The sequence below is a fragment of the Parus major genome, chromosome 26 (genome assembly GCF_001522545.3).
Source record: "Parus major isolate Abel chromosome 26, Parus_major1.1, whole genome shotgun sequence".
Taxonomy (NCBI): domain Eukaryota; kingdom Metazoa; phylum Chordata; class Aves; order Passeriformes; family Paridae; genus Parus; species Parus major.
Genome location: NC_031795.1, coordinates 23,979 through 32,983, shown reverse-complemented (window position 1 = coordinate 32,983; position 9,005 = coordinate 23,979). Strand labels below are relative to the sequence as shown.

The 9,005-nt window shown below is 48.1% G+C and overlaps 1 long non-coding RNA gene across 1 annotated transcript; it reads left to right on the top strand.

Annotated features, from left to right (window-relative positions):
• The first annotated feature begins 3,507 nt into the window (after positions 1 to 3,507).
• Positions 3,508 to 8,134, top strand: LOC107214963. Its single transcript, XR_001525068.2, has 2 exons — positions 3,508 to 7,058; positions 8,103 to 8,134. It is a non-coding gene; the product is annotated as an uncharacterized LOC107214963 (long non-coding RNA).
• Positions 8,135 to 9,005: the final 871 nt, after the last annotated feature.

The window sequence follows — 9,005 nt, the reverse complement described above, 5'->3', positions numbered from 1 at the left end:
GGGGGGGGGTGGTCACTAGGAAAAGAGGGTGCCCTGGGACTTGGGTTGTACTTTGGAATGAGGGTGCAGTGGGACATGGGAGCAAGCATATTAGGATATGGGGGGCACTGAGATATGAAGGAGACAATAGGATGTGAAAAGAGGTTTACTGGGAAATGGGGAGGGGATTAGGATGTTGGGGGTGTGCCAGGATAGAGAGGCAGTGCACTGTGACATGGGAGAGATGCACTGGGAAAAATGAGTGCACTGGGGTTTGGAATGTACCTCGGTGTGGGGAGGCACTGGGACATTGGGTGCACTGATACATGGTGGGTGCCTTCACTGGGAAAAGTGGGTGCACTGACATTTGGAACATATCTTGGAGTGGGAGTGCAGTGGGACATGGGAGTTTATTAGGTTATGAGGGGCACTTTGGCATGAAAGGGGTTGGTACTGGAAAATGGAGGGGCACTGGGACATGGAGGGGCATGTACTGGGATATGGAGTTGCACTGGGACGTGAAGGGGGGTGTACTAAGACATTTGGCAGGGGGCTGGATGTGCAGAGGAGCCTGGGATGTTAGGAGGCAATGGGACATGGAGGAACGCTGGGACGTTGGAGTGGGACACTGGGATATGGGATGTACCTGAATGTGGGGTGCACTGGGACATGAAGGAGGAGGGTATTGGGGAAGGGGGGTGCACTGAGGAATGAGGGGAGCACTCAGATGTGGGGCGCACTGGGACATAAGGAGGGTGTGCGGACAAATGAAGGGGGCACTGGGGCACCAGGATGGACCTGGATGTGGGGAGCAGTGGGACATGGGGGGGTACTGGGAAATAGGAGGGGGCACTGGGATGTGGGGGCTGTGGGAAATGGGAGGCATTGAGATATGGAGAGGCACTGGGGCTTGTGATGCACGTGGATGTGGGGGTGCCCTGAGACATGAAGAGGGATATACTGGGAAATAGGGAACACTGGGATGTGGGAGTACGTTAGGGCATGGGGGGGCACTGGGTCTTAGTATATACCTGGATGTGAGGGACACTGGGACATCAGGAATGGGGAGGGGACACCGGAGCTGCTGTGTGTGAGGCACACAGTTCCGGGGGCTTCCCAGCCCTGGACTCCCTCAACTGCTCTGCCCCCCTGTGCCTCCCCAGTTTGTTCCATTTCGTGACTACATGTCGGGGGGTCCCGGTGCGGGGCTGAGCATGGCAGGGCTGGCACGGGAAGTCCTAGCTGAGATTCCTGACCAGCTCCTCTCTTACATGAAGGCACGGGGCATAAAACCCGCCCCCATCCCTCCCATGTCCTCTGAAACCCCACCACCCTGACTGCCCACCAACATACCACGTCCCCTCATCCTACCCCAGGACCCTCTATCCAGGGACCAAAGGTGGCCATACTCTGCCAAGGATCTGGGACTAGGGGTCCCTCTCCTCCCTTCCACAACCTTGGGGTGCCCCCCTGATCTGGGGTCCCTTCCCCAATCCGGGTTCCCACCACCACACCCACAAAACAACTTTTGGGTTTCCCAGGGGGATTGGGATGGTGTTGCCTGAGTATTCTTGGCCATGGGACTCCCCCCTATGCCCATCCAGGACTGTCCTGGCCCCACAGAAAAGGGGCAGGGGGTCTTCGCCATCCTGACCAGAAAGCTGGGGTATGCAGGAACCTCCACCAAATGTGGAGTGCCCCCCTAGGGTGATGCATGAACCCTCCTAAGACACCCGCCTCCCCAAATCCATGGTCCCCCCCCAGTTTCCTGGGCTGATCCCAGTGGGGTCCCCAGTGTTTTGTGTTCCCCCTTGCCATATTGCATGTGTCTATGTGGGTTTGTACTGAGTTGCCTTAAATTGCAATAAATTATTGTGGCTTTAATTACAGCCCACTCCTCCGGGATGCCCCATCATCTCCCTTAAAAGGGGCCCTGGCCTGGCTGTATGTGTAACCTCCCCGTGTGTTACCCTCCCCAGTTGTGTGACACCTCCCAGGACTGTGACAACTCCCCTGCTCAGCTGTGTGACTCCCTGCCTCCAACTCTGCCCCCTCCCCCCCAGCTCTGCCCCCTCCTGATCTGTGATCCCCTCCAAGCTGTGACCCCCTGCCCACTGTGTCACCTGCTCAACCTGTACTCTCCCCACCAAGCTCTGACCCCTCCCCAGCTGTGTGACCCTCCACATACTGTGTGAACCCCCTCAAATGTATGACCTCACTAGGTGTGTGTGTCCCTCCCCCAGCTCTGACACTCCCCAACTGTGTGACGGCCCCCATGTCTAATATCCCCTGGCTCTGATACCCCTACACAGTTTAACCCCCACCCAGGCTTTGGCATCCCCCTCAGCTCTGAACCCCCACCAGCTGTGTGACAGCCACACACTGTGTGATACCTTCTGACTGTGTGCCACCCCTCCAACTGTATCACCCTGCCCACAATGTGTGACCCCCAAAACTGCAAATACACAGAAACCACCAGGGCAGGGGACAGTTGGGTTATTTACAGGACTCTGTCCCCTCCCATACCCCAAAATTGCTTGAAGGGGACTCTGGGAAGTTGTGGGGACTCACAGAGACCTAACACCCAACTGAGGAGGTCATAAAGCCCCTGAAGTCCAACTGTGGGGGTCACAGAGTCCCCACATGCCACTGGAGGATTAGGGGGGTCACAAAGCCCTCACACTCCACTTTTCACGGGGTAACAAAGGACACCCCAACTGTGTCTGTGGGGTCTCATAAGGCCCCCCACTCCACCTGGGGGGAGGGGGGGTCACAAAATGCCTACACTCCAACCTGGGGGGGATCATAAAACCCCTGCACTCAAACTGAGGAGGTCGCAGACACCCCACAACCCAGATGGGTGAGGTCACAAAATGCCCATTGCCCAGTCTGAGGTCACGAATCCCCTACACTCCAATGGGGGAGGGGAGGTGAAAAAGCTTCCTTGTCCCTGGCTGGGAGGTGCAGGTTCTTTTAGGTACCTGTCTCCCCCTAAAAAAAAGCGGCTTTCCAGTGTAAAGGGGCTGTACCAGTGCTGAAACCAAACTTGTCAGCAGGTACTGGGGGGGAAATGCCATGTTAGGGTGGCTGCTCTCACCCCCCTTCCTGCACCCATTCAGGCTGCGGGGGTCCTCCAGATCCCCAAATTGCTTCAAGATTCCATTGTTTACTGCTGCATTTCCCTCAGCCAAGGTCAGCCCTGGGGGAAAGTAGCACTGACCCCAGGGGCCACAGGCCTGAACTGGCACACCAAAATACAGGGAGCCTCCCTCAGATTAGGCAGTGTGAGGGGGCCTCGCGTTGTTGCGGAGAGGAAGAGGTGGGGAAAAAGCCCCTGAGACCTCCCATAGCAGGGTTAACAGCAGGGGTGTCATCTTTTGCTGGGGGGGTTGTTAGGGTTTGCTCCTGGAAATAAAACACTCCAAGGGGAGGAAGGACAGCTGAAGCCCTGCATGCATGTCCCCCTGCAGAAGAGTAGGAAGAGGTTCCTTGACTATTGGGGGGGGTGGGGTGGGTGGGTGTCACGATCCGCTAACACAAGCGGAGTCATGAGAGGTTCATTTGATCTCAGAGTGCAAAAAGGACAGCAAGGGATTTCAGTTTAAATCACAGTAGTAACAATGTATTTTTATTTTAGTGCTAACAACACGGGTTATGCGATAGATGAGAGGGAGAGAAGGAGTAGGGGGGAGAGAGAGAGGGGGATAAAGAGGCAAAGAGAGAAAAAGGGGGGTAATAGCTACCAACAGACAGGACGGGGGTCGCCGTTTTCTTCTTCAGTGGGGATATCTCTCTCGAAGAAAGTAACTTAGAAAGCCACTTTTATAGTCTGTTTCAAAGCGAGGGCTGGTTGGCCAAGAGCTGGGGAGATTCACAGGCCATTGTGATAAGACCCATTGCTCTGTGAAGCAGGTATGAGGTACAGAACAGGGCGCTCCCACCAGTCCCTGCTCAGCAGCAGGAACGAAGGCAGTGTTCCGTGGCAGCACAGCAAACACCTGTAAACCTAAACCTCTGGTTTAGGTTGAGCACACCTTCAAGCAATCACTTAGCAGGCATCCACCTCAACCAGGCCAGACCCCCTGCACAAAGTCCCCTGGGGTCTTCAGGGTCTTGGTCTCTGTTCTTGCGATGGTCATGAGGCAAATGACGGAAACTTGGGACCGTCTCTTACACCACCCCGTGACTCACAATCGTCATCAAGAGGGCTCCTTCGTGGTGGTGTTGCGAAGTCTTCAGTTCTTGTCAAATTTTGGTAGCATAACCTGGTAAACAGAGACAGAAAATCAGACAGAAAAAGAAAAGTAGGAAAAAGATTAAAAAAAAAAAAAAAAAGGAAAAACAAAAGCAAATAATCAATTTTCAATTAAAATACACATTCAGTTTCTTCTTACAAAGAATAAGCAATTTCAATTAATACAACACAATCAAAATAAACAATTTCAGTCAATTTCTTTATCACGTGGGCCGATTTCCTATTTTTACTTTTCCAAAATTTCATTTAAATCTTGGTGAAGCAACAACTGCTTTACCAGAGAAGAAGTTGCTGGGGTTATATAAGAAAAATCACATCCTGCAATTTTAGTAAAATTACAAAGACAAAAACTTAAATGATTCTTTTGTATTCACTACTAAATTTTCTATAAGTACACTATCACAAGCAGTTCTCAAACATGCACATCCATGGTCTATACACACAAGTACTGTTTCAGAAGTCTCATTAGGATTTATTTCAAAGTTGCAGACATTTTGTTCTGTGTCCAAACAAATATCTTGATCTCTGATTCCATTACTTTCACAGATAAACCCTTGTTGCTCCTGGACAATACAATTTTCCAAATTAACAGTTTGCCACTTCTCACCAATTTGACAGGCCCATTCCCTATGCTTGAAAGGATAGAGAATAGCTCCATCATGATTCAGCCCTAATGCAATGATAGGGAATATTGAATGTACTGAAACATTATGTATAGTCAATACAAAGGCTGTGGCTCTGTTTGTGCTGAGGTCACAGGTAAAATTTTACTAGGTTCCACCAGTATTGGAATTCTTTTTCAAAATCAATGTCATTGTCCCAAATTATTTTCTGAATTTCAGTAGGAAAAGTGCCTTTTTTGCCTTGTCTTATAATTGAGGCAGTAACTGGCTGAATCCACGATTGGGCCTGAATGTAGCCAAGAGCCAAAGAGATGTTATTTTTGTGTAGCACCATGCACGTCAATTATTAATTTGTGATCATTTACAGTCACCTTTTCCCAATTTAGGCATACAAGCATACACAGAGACACACCGGAGTACTCCAGGCGTGCTGGGCACATCGAGGCACACCCAGAAACACCCAGGTGCACCAGGGCACACTGGGGCACGCCCGGGCTCACCGGGATAATGCCGGGCACTCCCTGCACCGCTGAGAACACCTTGGCAAACCCAGGCAGAACGAGGCACTTTGGGGCACTCCTGGGTACACAGGGGCACGCCTAAGCAAACACGGGCATACCTGGGCACACCTGGGGGCACCGGTGCTCACCCGGCCACACCAGGGCATGCCTGGCCAAACCAGGGCACACTGGAGCACACCCAAACACACCCCGGCACACCCGGGCATACCTGGAAACACCCGGGCACACCGAGGCACACACGGGCAGACCCGATCACACCGGGGTACAGTCGGACACATCAGGGCACACGAGTGCACACCGAGACACACCCCGGCACACCTGAGAACACCCGGCCACACCCAGGCATACTCGAGTATACTCAGACACACCCAGGCTGGCCCCCCTGGGCACTCCTGGGCGCACCTGGGCACACCTTGACACACCCGAAAACACTAGAGTGCACCAAAACACACTGGAACACACCCGGGTAAACAGGGGCACACCGAGGCACACCAGGGCACACCAGAGCATACCCGGAAACACTCGGGAACACCGGGACACGCCTGGACACATCGCAGCACACCCGGAGACACCCCGGCACATCGGGGCACACCGGGGCACTCCTGGGCACACCTGAGCACACCTGTGCACACCCAATCACACTGGACGCACCAGGGCACACCCGGACACACCCAGGCGCACTCAAACACACCGGAGAACACCCATGCACACATAGGCACACTGGGGCACAGCTGGGAACATCGGAGAACACCTTCAAACACCCTAGCACACCTAGCACACCGGAGCTCACCGGGGCACACTGGAGTGCATCCAAACACACCCAGTCACACCCGGGTTCAGCAGCGCACACCAGGTCCCACGGGGGCACAACCAGGCACACCTGGGTACAGTCGGGCACATCTGGACACACGAATGCACACCGGGACACACCCTGGCACACCTGGGAACACCAGGGCACACCCAGGCATACCCATGCACATGGGGGCACACTGAGGCACACCTGGGCTCACCTGGGCACACCGGGGCACCTTGGGGCAGACCTGGACACTTGTGGACACGATCTTAAATATTACATAAACAGTACTTGTTACATAGAAAGAAGCAGAGATTTGTGTGCAATGTATGTAAATCTACAACTAGGCCTCCTTAATTGAAGGACTCAGTAAACATAAAATGTTACTCAGTGCTCTTATTTTCAGACTTTAAAGATCCTCAGCTTTCACATCAGAATTTTTGAAGCCTAAGGAAGTAATAACTAAAGGGTTACAGAACGTTTCTGTTTGATTGAAAGCCAATTTTATGTATTATTACAGATTTATAAAGAAAATTATAATTTCAGCCAGCTGTCTGCAGGGGGGAGGGGGCCGGGTGTTGGGTTGTTTTGGGGTTTTATTGGGGGTTTTATTTGGTGTTTGGATTTTACAATGCAGTTCACTTAAACCTTTGACAACTAGTTTGATGCACTTAATCTGCATTAATCTGTAGCTGATAGAACTTTTATTCCCCAAGATGTCGCATCTTAATTCCTTTTAGGCTTACAAAAAGCCTAAAAGGCCTTGGAGCAGGCCCTGGAGCAGGCTCTGATGCCTCTGGTATAAAAACAAAAGCTGAGAAGAAAGGAGATGAATACGTTATTAATGGTCAGAAGATGTGGATCACAAATGGGGGGAAAGCAAACTGGTATGTTAACTGGTGTCATAGTTCTATGCTGTTAGGTAGTGGCTTTACCCCACCCCTCCGATCTCAGTTAAATTCTTTAAAGACCTATCCTTCAGATATAGATATGAATGTTCTCTGCATTTCAGCGGATTACATTTTAATTTCTGCCCAGTTTATCAGCATAGCATATACAAATGCAGTCCTGAGTACTATGCAAAGCCTAAAAAGCAAAATGAGTGACGACATCATGGCTCCATACCCAAGAATGGCCTCTTGCAGCTATCAAAATGAAATGTGATTCTACTAGAAACACCTTGTACTCCTAGTGAAGCTAGAAACGCTGTTAGATTGTAGTGTAACATTTAATTTCTGAAAAGAAGACATTTTCCATCTGTCAAAGATTGCAGATATGACTCTGTTGTCTGGAGCATGCTATTACCATATAAACCTCTTAAATAGTGTCTTACATCACGCTGATTCACAACACAGAAATTTCCCTGAATTCCAGGAAAAAACTTTATACACTTACCAAAAAACTGAATTTTCTAATTATTTTCTTGTTGAAGGCAGACCCACCAAAGACAATCTATCAGATTACTGAGTACCATAAAAGCTTTTCAGTTTCTAAGAGAAATACTTATTTACAACTTACATTTAGAAAAATAAAATTAAGATCTTTGAAATCAGGTGATTTCAAACTTTTACATCCGAGAATGTATGTCCTAAGCATTAATTTTTATGTACATGCTATGAACAGGTTTCTTTTGTACTATTTGGGAAGGTGTTAATATCTTAAAGACTTAGAATACATGGAAAAAGTAGGGAATCTTTGCATGTTGATCTGAATAATTTTATTAAATTTTATGAAACCTTGAATCTTTGAAACTTCTACTCTCTTGCTCCCTCTCCTTTTATTTTCAGAATGAGCAAGAAAGAAAGGTTGTTAACTCAGAGACAGAATTTATCATATGGTAGAAATGCACATAAAAATGTTTAAAGTGCTATATAAATATATCTTATTAATTGTGAGCATAAACTGTATCCATCTACTTTGTTTTACACTAGGTATTTTTTGCTAGCACGTACCAGTCCAGATCAAAAAACTCCGGCAAGCAAAGCCTTTACCAAAGGATCCAAATTGGAAGAAAGGTGAAGACTGTTATTTCTTGTTTAACAAGCCAGGAATTATTGTTCATTTCTAAACCAATAATAAAACAAGTGTACCACTAAAGAAAAAGACTGTTACACAACTGAACAGTTTCAGATGCTTATGTACAACCATCTTTTCGTTTTCACAACATAGAGGAACTATTCATGAAATATAATTTTAAAGCTATTATTCCAGAAAAGGAATTACTCAGAATGGTCTGCAATAGGATGACTACTTTGAATGGCTGCAAGAGAGTCTTTGAGAACTACTGTATTGGCAGGTGCCAATAAATGAGAAGTAGTATGCCTTGAAAGAATAAGAAGCAAGCTGGACAATTTTGACTGTAAATACACACAGTGAGTTTTAATTTTAGCTAGTGCTGGTTAAAGAAGAGGCCTTAGAGATACTGATGCTAGTTCTCTCTATACAAAAAAGTACTATTTTTAACTAGGTCAAACTGACTGTTGAACGTTAGGCAAGAAATCTGAAAACCGGAAAAGCTCATTTATTTATTCACTTGTAGTATACCTGTACTCCCTGCATATTAGATTCTTTTCTTTTTCCACTTGCATCTCAAAGATAGTTGAACTAGAAGACACGAAGATGGATTACAGCAACAAACTAGCTTCATATAAGGAGAAAGTAAACTGCCCAGCTTAAACAAGTTAAGGGCATGATGATCTGCGAGTACAAAACTAGTATTTGTCTTGTATGTGGTAATTTTTAGAGTAAGTGTTTTGAGGAAGAAAAACTATATATTTAAAGAATAAAAACATATTGCACCTTTTAATAATCCAATTTAGTAGCACATCTCTAAA